At 39.0% G+C, this 16,723-nt stretch overlaps 1 protein-coding gene across 1 annotated transcript in view; it reads left to right on the top strand.

The window, feature by feature from the left end:
- The first annotated feature begins 1,194 nt into the window (after window positions 1-1,194).
- Window positions 1,195-16,723, top strand: part of npffr1l2 (neuropeptide FF receptor 1 like 2) — a 34,776-nt gene continuing 19,247 nt past the window's right edge. The window contains exon 1 of the mRNA XM_026342664.1: window positions 1,195-1,405. The gene's annotated coding sequence lies outside the window, so the exon portion shown is untranslated. The remainder of the gene's footprint in view (window positions 1,406-16,723) is intronic.

Genomic DNA, 16,723 nt, shown 5'->3' with positions numbered 1-16,723 from the left:
GTCCACACACTTGTGGAGCGTGAGAAGCTTGTCACCACGACTGGATTACAGCTTTTTGAAAGGTTTACAGTGGCTGGACCTGAAGCTGATGCACAAGAGGAACTTATTAAAAGCAGCGTAGTTGCACAAGCCGGAAATCTAGTGAGAGCAGAACACCGATGTTTCCACTTCAGCTGACAATGAGGCTTTGTGCAGACGGGTGTGCAGTCTGTACCCCTGGAAACTGTTGTTCATCTTCTTGACTTGATTAGTGCAACTCATTTCTCCCCGTCTGTATCAAAAAGTCCCTGTTTAGCTGTAATTAGTGCATAATGCAGCCTGCAGGATTTTAACAGGTGCCAGAAACTAGATCATTCCACCAATCTGTTCCATCTTTTAAAACCTGACATTTTCTCCTGTGATCTTTGATCACATCCTCATTCATTTGTTTCAGTCTGCCCGTGTTTTCCTTTTCTTCTATTTTATATTTTCTATATCTTTATACTCTACACTCACTGTTTTATTTATTTTTTTAAGAGCTGACTTTTTAGCCATGATTGATTCTTTTAACCCGGTCCTTTTACCATCCAGGTCTGCTGATTGCTGGGGACAAACACTACACACCCAGTTTTTCTCAAGGCTGTGAAGGATCCGATTTGACGTGGTCTGTATTTCTGACCACTGCTGTTCATGTCATCCTCCTCCTGAAATAGTCCTTTCCTGTGTTTTGTTTTGCTCACTGTCTAATTTATTCTATTTAGGCAGTTTTTTACTGTATATGTTGTCTACAAAGCTTTTTGTAAACCTTGTTTCAAAATGTTGGACAAATTATCATTATTTATTTTATTAATTTCATTATCATAATATTATTATTAATAATAATGAAAATAATTACTTTCTGCAGACCCAAATTACACAGCCACAATGCAATGCATACAGTGAGTACTGTACTGTAATTTAAAATAGGAACCAGTTAAATCCATTCAGTCCAAGTAAAACTGGTTTATCTGAAAGAGTCTGTGTAAAGTAATTCTATCGGATGTTGCGTTTGTTCTTTAATTTACTTCTGAAGCGTTAACATGCATGTGCATGCAGTCACAGCCACATCTCTGGTTCGTCTCTGGACACCACAGTGTGTGATGACTGTATGACAGGCTGGCATCACTATGACCGCTCTCCCCTGTGCGCGCTCACAGTCGGAGAGGAGTCCGTGCGGCAGCGAACCGTCGCTCCGTCTTTGAACTTCTCTCTAGAAATCGGGACTTTGAATCGTATTTGCTCTGTTCCTCTCTCATTTCCATGTTGGCAAACCGTGGACGAGCCGCTGCACTTTTGGCTTCTGCGTTTCCAGCTCTTACGCGTTGGCTCCTTCTCCACAACCTACTGTTTGACATCTGCAAGCTAAAGAGCATCAGCGACCACAGAGGTAGGTTATGTTTCAAATGTTTGACACACACACACACACACACACACACACACACACACACACACACACACACACACACACACACACTGGGTTCCACTGCACCGGGTCCGCACCTTTTCTCATCCTCACTATGTGGACTTCACTGTGCATAGTCTTACATTTCTGCTCCAGAGACACTGATAAACCAAACGCTAAGTTTAAGAGCAGCTTGTAGTCATGTTGCAGCAGGTTCCTGTTGAATGGACCAACTCTGCTTTTTACGCACTACTATGTTTACTTCGACCTTTGTTTGCGATTAAAAATAGTTCTTGTTAAAACAACAGAAAATAAAAATCTACTGTTTTGAAGAATTTGCTTTTGTCCCTGCAAATTACATTGTACATGTAATATTTTATTTAAGATCATTTCTCATATAACATCTGTTAAATGAATAAAAAATACCACAAATGAAAAAGTAATGATGATGGAGGAGGTGTCACACAGTTGTCCTGCAGGTTGAGTACAGTGAAGTGATTTTATATGACACGCTGACTGTGAGATTAAAGTGCTCATTTAAAGCCAGATAAACAGGAGTCGCCCTTCATGTATAAAACTGTGCAGTCTTCGTGTTTGCACTGTTTGAGTTGCACTGGTGAGGTTCGGTTTTCTTAAGCAAAGCTTCAGCATCACACGTATAAGCGACTTCCCATCCTGTCACCTTGTAAATAACAAGCACAACATGAATACTAGGAGACGGTGTCTTTGTTTGATACCTGGAATAAGACACCGTGTTATGTTTGCAGTCAGTGCAGCCGCAAAATCAAGCGTGCAGGTGGCAGCAACACATCTATTAATAAATGCAGACGCAGAGCAGAACACAAAGCCCTTCTCTTAATCATTCGGTTACACATATGCTACTGAACCTCTTTTCATCTGGGAGGCATCTGTAATGTGGTGAGAAATGGTTAATGTTCTCAGTGAATGCATCATTTTAATAAGGATGGGAGAGTTTTCAGTAACTAGACATGGTTTAGATCGACTGAAGATTGCTGGCAGTTACAACAGGTGCGTACGATTGAACCACACAACAGACTTTGTTGAGTGGCAATCTTAGTTGCTTTTACCATGCTTTAGAAACATGTCATGTGCACAGGGACTAGATAGAGTATGACTGACAGGTCTCTCCTGTCAATCAGAAATCTTCCTACACCTGACTAGATCTCATTCCACCGTGGAGTCAAGCACGAAACAGTGACATTAACTCATTTCTCCAACTATGCACCAAAGGTAGTTCTTTAAGCTGTAAGTTGGCCGTGCACTTGTTTTTCATTAAGTGCACCATTTATAGCAGAAGTCAAGGACGTTGATGGCCTCACGAATAGGCAGTCAGTGTCGAATCTCAGGTAGAGGATGTCACGCTTCTGTTTTTGATGGGGAGAACAGTCATTCAAAGGATTGTTGTAGGTCACTTGTCAGGACCACAAACATCAGTCATTTGAAGTATTTGCAACCTGCAGAGGTAACAGAGGTACAGTATGCAAACTCAAGTGTAGCGGTTAAAATCAGGTTCACGTTAAAGTAAAAGTGAAAAAAGCTCTAGAGGGAATCTTTTCAAATACTTTTTAGTAGAACATAAAACTTTTAGAAAGGACATATCTTACTGTGAGACAGTAAGATGTGTTTTAGTTTCACTTGATGTAGTGCTGGTTAAGTGCCAGTACAGCCTGGCAGCAGTGCAGAGATATTGTAGAGATAAACTAAAGGTTTTAAACAAGGTTCTTACTCAGAGAATTCCCACAGTTTCTGCTAAAGTGGTAAGTTTTGCATAATTGCTTATTTGCTGTAATTTACAGCAAATAAGTGGAGCAGAGTCTGATGCTGTCACTAGCTTGATTTCCAGTAGATGCATATTGCGACTTGCAGTTGTACTTACACATACTCTAAAATGTACTTTAGAGATACAGAGGTACAAGTCCAAATACATCTGTGTATTGTAAACACTATTAGCAACTTGTTGTTCATAATGTTCAAGGTGAGTCAAGTTTGGTTCCACATGTAGCTCTGCTTTTTTAGGTTTAATTCATATACCGACCTGTGAGAGACCTTATTTCTCAGAATATATTTTGAAAATCATTATTAGTCATTACATTTTTTCCCTTCAGATACCCCTTGAGTCAACCTTCACCCTTTTATATAGCAGTGATGATCAAGGAAATGTTGCATGACTAAAGACGAATAAAGGAGAAAATATTTATCATGAACTTATTTGATGCTTCTGCTGGAGACAGCAAAAAGCTTTAGCAAATATTTTCACAAATACTTCTTACCAAAGCACACGCACAAAGGGCAACTTGGGGTTGAGTCTCTTAGCCAAGGACACTTGGGAGCCAGGGTTTGAACCACCAACACGGTGGTCAGTGGAAAGTCAACATGATGACAACCAAAGACTTCTGTTGTACCTGAAACAAAAAGGACAGATGGTAAAGGTGGAGCTGATTTTTGCCACTTTGCGTACTGACAGGTGATTAATCCATAGTATTTGTTGACTGATCACTGATCAGCTACATACTGCCAGCTGAAGATATAACGTTGATTACCTTGTTACAGTGGCACCTGTCAGGCGGTGAGATATATTAGGCAAAGAGTGAACAGTTGTGCTTGAAGCTGATGTGTTGGAAGCATGATAAATGAGTTAGTGTGCACCTTTTCACCTTTCCCCACACGTATACTGGTACACTGAACCACAGAACACGTGAGCAGACACATTTCTACAGAAAACAACTGCATTATTTAGAAGAATCAGTCGTCTTTCAGACATTTAATCATGATGATTGAGATATCAGAGTGATTATGGTTTGCAGTTATGATAAATCAGTGTTACAGAAGCTGTCAACGGCCACAGCCGTGTGTCACAGTCATGTCTGATAAAGCCCTGCCTATGCAGCACAGTCTCTAAACCTGTGCCATCTTTTTGCTCTCTCTGCTGTATCTATGCTTTCCACTCCTCTTTAGTATGTCTGAGTGCTATGTGCAGGTATAGCAGGTACATTCTTTGCTGCAGCAGTTCTCAGCTTGTTGCTTTGTGACACTGACGTATTGTTCTTGTAAACATGAACACTATTTAACACTGATAGCAGCAATCTGCTTCTAGGTAAATAGAAAATGATCAAAGCAGTACTTACTGATAATAAGTACCAATACCAGTACTTAATAATCATGCAGTGATTTTATGCTAATTGTAAAAATTACAATTATCATAAAAGTGCAATGAGTGAGACTGTTCATTTTCATGGGATCTTATTCACTCTCTGATTGTGATTAATGAAATTATACACCAGGATGCTGCTGATGACAAAGGAATACAAATATTAACATAAAACTTTTTGTGTAAACAAACAAGGCACTGCCCACTATCTCAATTAATTAGTTCATCAGAAAACGTGCATGCTACATACATTAAGGTGTCCGTAGGTCAGCCTTAATCTATGACAAGATTCAAAAACACAGTAATTTGTCCTGACAAATATAATGAGACAGACTAGGCTGTTGGGGTATACAATAATTTGCACTCAAAATTCAGTTTATTGTACCTTTTGGCCTCAATATATACTCACTGACCACTTTATTAGGTTCAACTGTAGAATCTAATGCCCAATAAAGCTGCAGCTCTGCCTTTAGTTCTACCTTTGTAAGGTTATAATTTCTCTGTTTAGTGGTTGTTGGAGTCGTGCTGAGGTACATTATGGTAAGAGGTGTTTCTAATGGTCTGGCCCCTTCATTTGAGTAAATAGGGACATTGTGCAGGTCTAATCCACAGCTACAGGAAGCGCCTGCTGGAGGTTAATGCTGCCAAAGGTGGTTTAACCAGTTATTAAAACACTGCTGTCATTACTTTTTCCATCATCACAGTGTTTATTTAATTGATGTGTTCGATAAAGACAAAAAATATGACTGTTTCTGTTTTATTAGCATAGAGATAATGTTTTGATTTGATCAGATTAGGTGAAGATCGTTTCACATTTTATGACCAATTTATTCAGAAAACCAGGAAATTACTAATAGTGACTTTTTCTCATGACTGCATCAGTATATGGCCCGTCTGAGATTCATTTGTGTTATGCTAGTAACAGCTAATGCAACTTTGAACCACAAACATCAGGCAGGGATGAGAAGCAGGCCAAAGACGTCTAATTTCTCACTCCACGTCCCTAAATTTTCCTTTTTGAACTTGTAGTGTTCAAACCCAACCAATGCTGACTCTGATGATACCATTAACAGACTCAGTGCAAAACAAGAGGGCACAAAACAAGTTACCTCGTACAGGAACCAGTAGGAGATAACATGACATGACGTGTTAAAAGAACAGGCATAAAGGACCGAAAGCAATCAAGCAAATGACTGGATGCAAGAAGGCTGGTGTGTGTGTACGTATAGCAAATGTAAGAAACAGGTAGGAGGGCCGATTATAGGGAGTTGAGAGCAGGTGTTCATGTGGATCTGTGGATAGTCACAGGACAAGTCTGAGGACATCTGGTGACAATAAAAACTGCCTTATACCATCAGAAATCAGGGGTTGCAGGGAGTCAGATTGTGTCTCACACTGACTAAAGAGCAGATTGGCCAAAATAAATACAGCCAAGGCAGGAATCATTGTCTGTTGGCATCCACACTACAGGATCAGGAGGAAGGATGAGTGAAAGATGAAGATAGTTGACCCCAGCTGGATTCCCTCTAACACTAAACTCAATACGTTGAGTATGGTTTTGGAAGATGGGCATGTTCACTGGTCAATAACATTTGTGTGCGCTCCTTTTAAAGATTACTTCTAAAAGACTAAATCTTTTAATGAGAGGGAAAACAGTGACTTCATATCAGACAAACAATTATTTGGCCATTTATTTTAAGAATATAAAGTTTTGGATGCAGGATGTGAACCTGGTTACTGTTAAATGTGTAAGTGTAGAGCTGAGGTCAAGTGTCATTATCCAGTTAAACAGAATGCACACTAACATTAGGCATACATTCAAATGAGCAGCTGGTTAAAGTTCAGTTTCTGGAATGCACCCCAGGTTGGACCACAAACAGCTTTTAAATAAGGAGAAACAAAATCAAAATGCACCTGAAAAGAAAAAGTCCAATATAAAATTGAAATGATAATGTGCTGTTGTAAAAGCGTGGAGAGTGGAGCATGGAGAATGGAGCACCACAGACAGATGGAGATCACAGGATGGTGGATGGTCAGTTGTATTTACTGAAGTTAGGCTCAACATGGTGAAAGATTTATTTATTCATCATGTTATATCCTTTACATCCAAATGTGTTTTGAAAGTGAATGTAGGACATGCAGCTGTGCATCACAAAATGTGCACATAACTAAGTAAAATCACCATGGTTACTGTCAGTGTCCCAGCAGGACATTGTTCTCCATCTAAGGATAGAACATTTCCAGGGTTTAGACGTACTTCTATAAGACATTGTTACACGTCTGTGTGTCTGCTGTTCAGCTTGGGAGTTCAAACAAGCTCAGATTAGAAAATGCTGTATAGCATTAGGTGAAACCTGTTATAAAAATGTCCTGTATTAAACACACCCATTATACAGTCAAAGTGCTGCTGGAAAATCTAAGGAGGACCATTGAATTTGATAACATGCGCTTCCTGTACCTGTGGATTAGACTTTCACAACTGGCCCTTCTTCACAGGGCGTCTGCATTTAAAATGAAAGAAAAACATGATCTTTCTCTAACCCTAACCAGAGCTCTCATGGGACTGTGGTCTGAAACTGGACTCTGCAGTTTAACAGTTTTAGTCGTCCATTATCTGCTCTCCACATCTTTGTATCTCACTTTCTGTTAAGGTATCCTTTAATTAATTCAAAAAACAAAACAGAACAAAAAAAAAAAAACATGTTCCATCAGAGCATGAAGATCACATTTTGACACACAAACATAATCATTGTTTAGTTGCATGGGAACATAACTTCCTGCAGACAGGCACTGACCAACAAATTACCTGTCTAACCTGAATACTGAGTTTTCAAGGTATGCTGTGGAAGTGTGTGTCTGAGTGCACACTCAGCGACCTAATAGGAATGCAGCAGTCATAGCAAATACAGGAGCACATAGCTAGAAAGACAAACACACACACACACACACACACACACACACACGCACACACTCTCCTCCTCTACTCCACCTTTCCCTTTCTGCAGAGCCTGATGACTGTTCCTTTCTCTGGGAGACTTGTCTGAAATGTTACTGTTGGAGCAGCAGGTAATAAGTTGCCATGTGCATTGCCAAGAAACAACACTGACTGTGGTTGTAATGAGAGTCGTGCCTGATGTGACGCATGAGAGCTCCATCAACGGATCCCCGCTGGCTGTATCGTTCACAACCTGCACGCCACTAGGAAATGTTCTGGTGATCCCGGCGCGTGCAGGTGGTAGAAGCTGCCTGGAAATCAGTTATATGTTTTAACCAACACATACATAACTAACTCATGTTAATCAGGATTCAATTCAGTTTTTATGTATACGATGCCAAATCACAACAAAAGACCTCTCAAGGCACTTTACAGTGCATTTCCACTTGTAAAGCTTTAAAGTTGGAACCAGTTTGCATGGTGGATGTACACATTGCTTCTGTGTAATCGTGTGTGGAACAGGTTAGCAGCAGAGCCCCAAAGATAAGAGTTGCATCTGTGTGGAATTAAAAAACATGTGACGGGGGTCATGTGACTCATGTTGCTTCAAATAGCTCCAACATCAGGATTTATCAACAAACAGCTAATTTTAATGTGTTGTAGAGCGTTGCTGACTTTCTAACTGAGTTACTGAATTATTAATTATGGAAGGAATATATTCGATTGAAATAATATAATATATATATATATATATATATATATATATATATATATATATATATATATATATATATATATATATATATATATATATATATATATATATATATATATATATATATATATATGTGCACTGTGAATTGTATATATGCACGTGTATCTACACCACACATCAGTTCTAAATCTCCCTTTGGTGTTAAAAGGTGATCTGGCAACCTTCCATAGCATGTCATCCACTTTATTTGTCATACTCACCAACCATAAAGTGACCCCTCGTGCCTTATTACGTGGGCATTGTCTTTTTTTGCTGTTTATTGCATTAATTTATTATTTTATCCATTTATTTGTAACAGAACAAGTAGCAGAAAGCACATGTAGCAAACTACATTCCACTCCTGTAATCAAAGAACGACCTTCACTAGAACAGCTAGAACGTATTTGCGCCAGTGTAAGTTTATCAAACCTCTGCTGCCATCATGTTTGTTTTTTTCTTCTGGTATGTAATCTGTGTTTGTAAGATAAATTGCATCACACTGAGTGATAAAGTGCTCTCCGTGCATAATGTATTAAACACTATTTGAATACATTTAATGTGCAAATGTAATTATTGAAGATTATTTTCAGCATACTTTTTACTGACTTGGTGTAGCAGCTATGGCGAAGCTGGTAAGCCTTACAAACACTGCAGAGTTAACTACAACTTGGTGTTTTATGGCAAGTAACTAAGAGGCTTTAATGCATATGTGGTGTCAGAAGCAAAAGAAATATAAACATACATCAAATTCTGCCGTCTCCGATGTATTTTCACGTAGAAGAGAGCAGCTGAACTTTGTCTTTACTGGACCTTGATAGTATAAAAAAAAACATACAAAAGCATCTACACGGAGCTCAAATCGAGTTGTCAACTCTTCAGGGGAGGACAGCAGCAGACAAAACACAGCATTGTACATATTGTGCCTCCACAAGACACATCAAGTTGCATCAGGGAGGGGGTGAGATAATATGCTATAGTCATTCTGACTCGGAGGGCTCAGAAAGAAATTGCCTGTCACGTCAAACAAGAGGCCAAACAGAGATCCTCCTTCCTGGTTGAAGATCATGTTGTGATGAATGACTTGTTCTTAACATTTGTTGATGCAGAGTGAATTGATTCACTCCTTTATAGTGTTAATAAATTCACAATCACAGTGAAGGCATCACATTGAAAGAAAGAAAGATTGATTTGGCTTTAATAAGTGGTTTCAGATCTGATCTATCTCTGACCATCTTACTGAATTTTATTAGGTGCTTACTGCAAGGCTCAATGGCTGGTTGTCGGTGGAAAATTTTTAATGTTACGAAAGAGTATTTGTTCTGTGAGTACAGAGAATATACATCAAGCTGGAGAGCACTATGAGACGCACGAAGATCAATATTTAAAACTGCGCATGTGTTTTATTGCAGTGCCTTTAGCAAGGCCAAAGGCAAAGCTGATGTGCAGCAGGAAGGGCTCAACCTGGACAGGTTGCAAGACAATCCCATATATATATATACTTTTGAAGCTGAGAGATCAGAGCTCAGAGATATAAGCAGGTCAGCATGACGTGGAGCATACAGCGTAGCTCACAGACGTGAAAAAACTTACATTTACACTTGTATGTGTCCATTCGTCAGGTAAAGCACTGAAAATCAGAGACCATTTTATAGAGAGCTTTGAGTTTGTTACAAATAACTAACAAATTAAAGTTTGAGTTATGCTGTATGAAAGATAGTTTACTCACAGGGGAACTGAGGCGACAGCAGAACTGATAAATAACAAAAGAGAAACAGCCGTAGAATTCAGACAGATTTTTTACAAGTTTGAAGTCTACCTGAAGTCTAGCTGTTGCAGGAGTTGGCTCGTGTGACTTGTTGAGCCTGCTCTGATGCAGACAGAGTTGGTGCATCCTGTGAGCTAGAGGTGGTGAAGGGCTCTGAATACCTCTACTGCATGCGCACACACACGCGCGCTAAGCCAGTGTAGCCGGAAAACGCCGCTTCTTTCCTGTACTTACAACAACCTTTGAGATAGATAAGTGGATAATTTAAGATTTACTTACATGAACTTCCCTTCCCTCATTAAAATTGTCTTCACGTCGATACACTTTCAATTCGATGTAGCAACGTGGAATTGAGATGATTCATCCATGTCCCAGTTCTACGGTTACGCCAAATGTTTAAATGTTTCATTTACAACTTCATGGACTGTTGCTGTTAGCCTCTATGTTCTGCAAGTTATGTTTACAATTCTACCCATGTTGCACTCCCCTCCAAAAGTATTGGAACAGAGAGGAATATGAGACGACATTTCAGTTTGTAATTCCAAGTGTTGGAGCCAATAAAAAACTTAAGAACAAAGCACCTTTTGTTTGAATACACTCATTGTTCATGTGAGCAAAAGTATTGGAACATGTGACTGACAGCTGTGTCCTATTACATTTATTAATCAAACAATAAACAGCACTGAATGTCTGTGCCCAGGTTCAGATTTGGGTTTTGCCTGTTCACACTGCATTTAGAGTTAAGAGGTGTAACCAACATGAAAACCAGAGAACTGTGGGTGAAAAGCAATGTTGAAGCTGAGAGAAGATGGAAACAGGTAGACTAAGGAAAGCAACAGCAGTTGACCACAGAGACATTGTGAGAGCTTTAAAGAAACAACAGTGACTGAAGAGACAAAGATGAACCTTTACCAAAGTGATGGAAAGGATTTGAGAAAGACAGGATCTGCTCATGACCCCAAACATACAAACTATTCATCTTTTGATGTAAAACCAGCAGAAATAAAGGAACTGGCCTCACTGTTCCAATACTTTTGAAAGGGGAGTGTATGTGCTGTCCACTGCATTTAGACACACCATGCAAGTAGATTTCACTGGGCAGGTTTTGATCTAGCTGTACCTTTACGGAGAAAACAGATCTGCACAGCATCTATCAAACATGTCAGAGTAATTAAATGTGATTTTCTATCCATGGTTTGTTACAGACTAATGTTATGTTATATAGAAACCATGTTGACCCACTTACAATACAAAGTCTGTGGGTTCAGGAGAAATTCCTGCTCTAAACCACAGCAAATGGTTGTGGCAGTGTTTAAAAATACATGGAAAATGCCAGTGGGCCTATACAGATTCCATAAGGTCAACATCAAAAACCCAATATACGACTGCGGAAAAATACAATTTCTGTCAGAGTAGCAGCAAATGGTTAGCTGCTGTTTGTGTAACAAATCAATCAGCCTCAGCTACACTCATAAAGATCACACCTGTCTTCATCGCTGACAAGCAAGGAGTATAGGATGTAGATCATATAAAAAGCAGCCACGGATGCTACAGATTACAGTGGAATGTAAGCTGGTATCCTTATCTACTGCTTACACTGAACTGATGGCACAGATACCAATAGTCCAGAAAGAGCTAGAGACAGAACTTTAGTCCATATTTCTCTGAAGATTGATGTGTACTTTAGACTTAGAACAGCTAAACCATCTTCTCTGGTCTGAAAATGGCCTTGCAGTGACAGAATGCTATTGAATTGATGGAGCATATAAAAAGGTAATGTGTACAGATGACTTCTTCCAAGTGGTGTTCTCATACATTTTTAACAAACAATAAATGAGAGAGTTTCAGTACACAAATAAAAGTACAAAGTAATATAATTTGCTTTTTAAAAACCCTTCAGTCAGCCCCTAGTGTTTCCATCAGAAGCAGAATATTTCAGTTACTTACGTGAGAAAAGAAGAAAGAACAACAAGGTTTTTCATCATAAGCCAAAAACATGCAATAGTCTCCAATTGTTTTTGTTCTCCTGAGGTGTCATCAGGTAACACTGTCTGCGATACGGCCTTTTCTTTACTATTCTGCAAAGAAGAGAGCGTTCCCGAGTCAACTCGTCGTTGTTGAGATCGACCCACGTCTTGACATTGTGGGCAGTATTTAATGAAGCTGCCACGCTTTCTCTTCTAGTTGGAGCCAGTTTACAGTTTGTTCTGTGAAGGAAGTAGTTCACTGCATTGTATGAGATCTGGGTTTCTGGGTAATTTGCTGTATGGAGTCATGCACAAAACTTAGCACCGCTTTTTATAACTTGTGCTTTTTTTGTGTCAAAACATCTGTTCATAGTATTAGGTAAATACAACACAAGACAAACAACAACAAATAGCATTTTTCACTGTGCTATTATTTATTTAACAAAACATAAAAACAAGAAAGAAAAAAAACTACTACTTGATTCAGTAACTTGTAGCAGCATTAGCTCAAAGTAATTGTTTCCTGTATGACTTTATCGGTTTCGTATATCGTTGTGAAGGACTTTGAGCCCATTCCTTATTGCTTCAGTTTATAGGCTTTTGGGTTTTTTGCTTATGCACAGCTCTGTTGCATTTCAGGCTTTGAATAGGCCTTTCAAAAGCTTTGACTGTTTCACTTTTTAGCCATTCTGAAATAGGTTTAGTGGTAAGTTTAGATCATTGTAATGTTACTTCACCCAATTTTGATGGAAGCTCTAACTGTCACACAGATGGCCTCACATTTGCCTCTAGAATACCCTGGTATAGAGGGGAGTCATGATCGACTCATTGATTGCCAGGTGCCCAGGTCCTGTGGGTGCAGAACAAGCCCAAATCATCACCTCTGTGCTTGACGGTGGGTATGCTGTGTTGGTTTTTGCCAACCATGGAGTTGGGCATTAAGGCTGAAAAAAACCCCACTTGGCACTGTTCCAGAAGTCTTGTGGCTTGTTCAGATACAGGTTTGTGAACCTCACTTGTGCCTTTGTGTTCTTAAAGAGGTCTGCACACCTGCTGGTGATCAATTAATCTAGGGCTGATGATTGGCAGCGCTCGGCTACAACTTACCCTTTTCATCTTGTGGTAACAGGCCTACATGCTTTTTTTCTGCATTTTTGTTAAATATATAATGGTACACACACAAAAACATTGGATTAAAAATTGGGCACTAACTTTTGCAGGACAGTGGTCTTTATTTCTCAAAACCTTTGTAGACTGATGAATTTTAGAAGAAAGGTCTTTGTTTCTGGCTTATCAAAGATACAGTACAGTACAAAATGACCCCAAGAACACAACAAGCACTCATCAATGAGAACAAAGAAACAAGCCCAAGTGACAGCCAAAGATTTGAAGGCATCATTGGAACTGGCTAACATCTGTGTTCATGGATCTAATAATACAAGTGCATGACTGTGATTCCTGTCAGTAAAGTAAAACGACAAGCCTTAACCAAAATAGATGTGACATGTCTGCACCACCTTACAGATATCCTATTCTTCAATAGTTTACTCAGAAAACACTGGTGCAATATAACTCAGTGTCGAGGTTATGTGCAATATATTTTTGCAGTGTGGTTGTGCTTGTTAATATTCAGGGTGGTAGCTCAAACAGGTGTCCACCTAAAGGCAGGAATCTGAGACAGACTAATAACAGCTTTTAATACCCTTGGGAAGTTAGAAATGTCATATGCTGAAAGGCAAAAACATGACATTACTGCAGCAGTAGACATATACTGAATGTTTGACATACAGTACAGTATATGTGAAGATTATTTTTAAAAAACTAATTAAACAGCTCAACAGTCAGAAAATATCATTTTTTTTGATCATGTAATTTTGTTTAACATCTGTACTCAACTGCCACACACACACACACACACACACACACACACACACACACACACACACCACACACACACACAAAAAGCAGTACATTTACCTCTTCATAGCTATGAAAAATAAAGTCATTGACAAGAGGTAGAGGATAGTTTCCCTGGAATTTAATTATTAATCAAGATAAACATGCAACAGCCATCGTTCCATCTAAAATAACTGTTGTATGTTGGAGTCATTGACCCCTTTTAGTCAGCAATGGTTGGACAATCTGAAAAATGTGCTAAAAACAGGTTTAATATGGACATAATCAAGGAATATGTCTGTCTAGGTATCTATATTAGTGAGATGTCCTGAAGTGTTTGCTGATATCTTAATATAAAGCACTTAAACATTTAATTCCGCCTTTGCAGGTATTTATTTTATCATGTAAGATTCTAAATCCATTAATCTAATTTAACATTACACACATTAACTGGCAGTATGTACTCCCTAATGTAAATTTGGTGGAAATGTAGTGTTGACACAGGAGTCAACCAGAAATGAGGAAACATTTTTTATCTAGTACATTTCAATTGTTGCAAAAACAGTCACTCCAGACTACTCCATCAAACAGCCTCACCAGGACTTTCATAGACGTCAAGGGTCAAAATGTTTTCATTGTAAAGCTTTACAGTGTCTGGATTATTGAATGATTACAGGATTAAAGAAGAAACATGAAAATTGCCCGAACAACTTGAGCAAGTGTGATTTACAGTAAGTACTGCTGCCCTGTAGAGGCTGTTTGTAATTCCATGCAGGATGACCATGAGATGACTGGACCCTGGATGACATCCAAGCAAAAGAGAAAAAAAGGTTTTAAAAATGTAATTGACCCAAACACTGGCAGCCATGTCACTTCATTCTATGTGATAATGGAATGGTTCTGAAATTACCCAGTTTTCAAGAACTGGACGTTCCTTCCCTGTTAGCAGTTTTCAGTTTGTCAGTCGTAGGCCTCACAAAACTATAAGTCAGATTGTGAAATGAAAGGGTCAGCGAGGAACGTAATCTGCTGCCTTTTCAACGGCAGAAAAAGCAATCTCTTCTGAAACTCTGACATCTTCAAGCAGTGTTAGCACTGTATGTGCTACACTTGCTTTTAGCACATCAGCAGCTTGTCTACTTGCATTTGACAAACATGAAATATGTGAAATTATAGAAGTGCCAGTAATTCTAGCACCAGTGTAACGACGTGCTATCATTTCAGTTCATCAGACACCAGGTAATGTCCATGCAGTAGATTGAGTAGTAAAACTGAAAAGCTCCTTTTAGATTTGCACAACCCAAAGATAACCTCACAGCACTAACCACAGATGGTGCTGCGTCCCTGCAGATTGCTGGAAGCTCTGCACAATACCATGGCAACAAATGGTTGTTTAGTTAAAGGACCACTCTGGTAGTTTGTGCTATTGACAGCTATATTGAATGTTGAATGAAATTTATTTGGTTGACCTCAGAGTGGGGGACAATTTTACTACACAATGACATACAGTATAAACACACCATTGATCTCATCTGAGCTATTTATATACATACATATGTACAGGATAACCTGTATACTACTTAGCAGACAAATAAGAGTCACACTCCAAAAGTATTGGAACAGTCTACAGGAAAGTTATTTTTGCTGTAAACTAAAAAAACATTTGTGTTTGAGAGACAAAAGATTAACATTTAAGTTTTTTTTTCCAGGTGTTTACCTCTAGATGTGATCTACAACTTAAGAAGGTCGCAACCTTTTGTTTAAACCCACTCATTTCTTGTGGGTTCACTTTTCCAATACTTTTTGGGGGAATCAATGTCTTGTATATACGTTTGAACTGAGGGACAAATAGCGCAGATGTGAGAGAGAAATGAAAAGTGCATGAAGTGCTGCTTCCAGAGTTCGGATCAATCAGAATGCCAGACTCTGGAATGAACAGATGGCAGCTGGTAGTGTACTTGTAACAAAAGCCAAATTATACAGTCCCCATCAGAAATGGTTTTCCTGCCATGAATGGGATATTTTAGAAACCACTATTGGAGGAGCTGGGCACGAGGCAGTGACACAGTGTATACACAATCTTGTGACACTTTGGAGCAGTTTCACAAAGCAGAACGTCTCTAGAAGGAGGGGGGGGGGGTGCTTCTCCCAGTGATGTGTTAGCCATCACACCAAACTATCCCTCTGCTCGGTTAACTAGACTTAGAGTATTTACGCTGCCTGGCCAAGAAAAAAGACACCACCTGGATTTTACTTAGGTTTCCATTGGATAATAACAACAGTGATTAATGTGTTTCAATGATAAACATAGAGAAGTCAGCTGACTACCTGAATGACCTGGTTTGTTCATAAGTGGGTATTTCTTCACTGACGGCACAGCATAATGCAATATGACAATGCTACAATTCACTGGGCTTAGTTTGTGATTCATGGAGACATTTTCACACATTGGACGCTCCATTGAAAATTTTTGGGATGTGCTGATGTAGACAACATCATACAGAAGTCATCATGAAGTCATCATCTTACCATTGTACAAGATTGTGGCAAGAAATGAAAGCAGTAAATAAGAATGGTCACATTGTCTAACCTAAATGACACTCAGGCATTCATTGTAGTAAAGTTAAAGTTGGTCCAGGAAACATTATTATTATCACTATTAGTGTGACTTTTAGCCATGTAGTATATTTTGTATTTAAAACATTAAACAAAAAAAGAAAATCAAACTTATTTTATTGATCCCGATGGGTAAATAGTTGGTGGCCAACTGCACATACATGTAGATGATAGATCATCAACATGTGGACAGGAGTCGAA

Source organism: Anabas testudineus, chromosome 9, assembly GCF_900324465.2.
Source record: "Anabas testudineus chromosome 9, fAnaTes1.2, whole genome shotgun sequence".
NCBI lineage: Eukaryota > Metazoa > Chordata > Actinopteri > Anabantiformes > Anabantidae > Anabas > Anabas testudineus.
The sequence above is the reverse complement of the archived record's forward strand: the minus strand, read 5'-3'. Positions and strand labels throughout refer to the sequence as shown.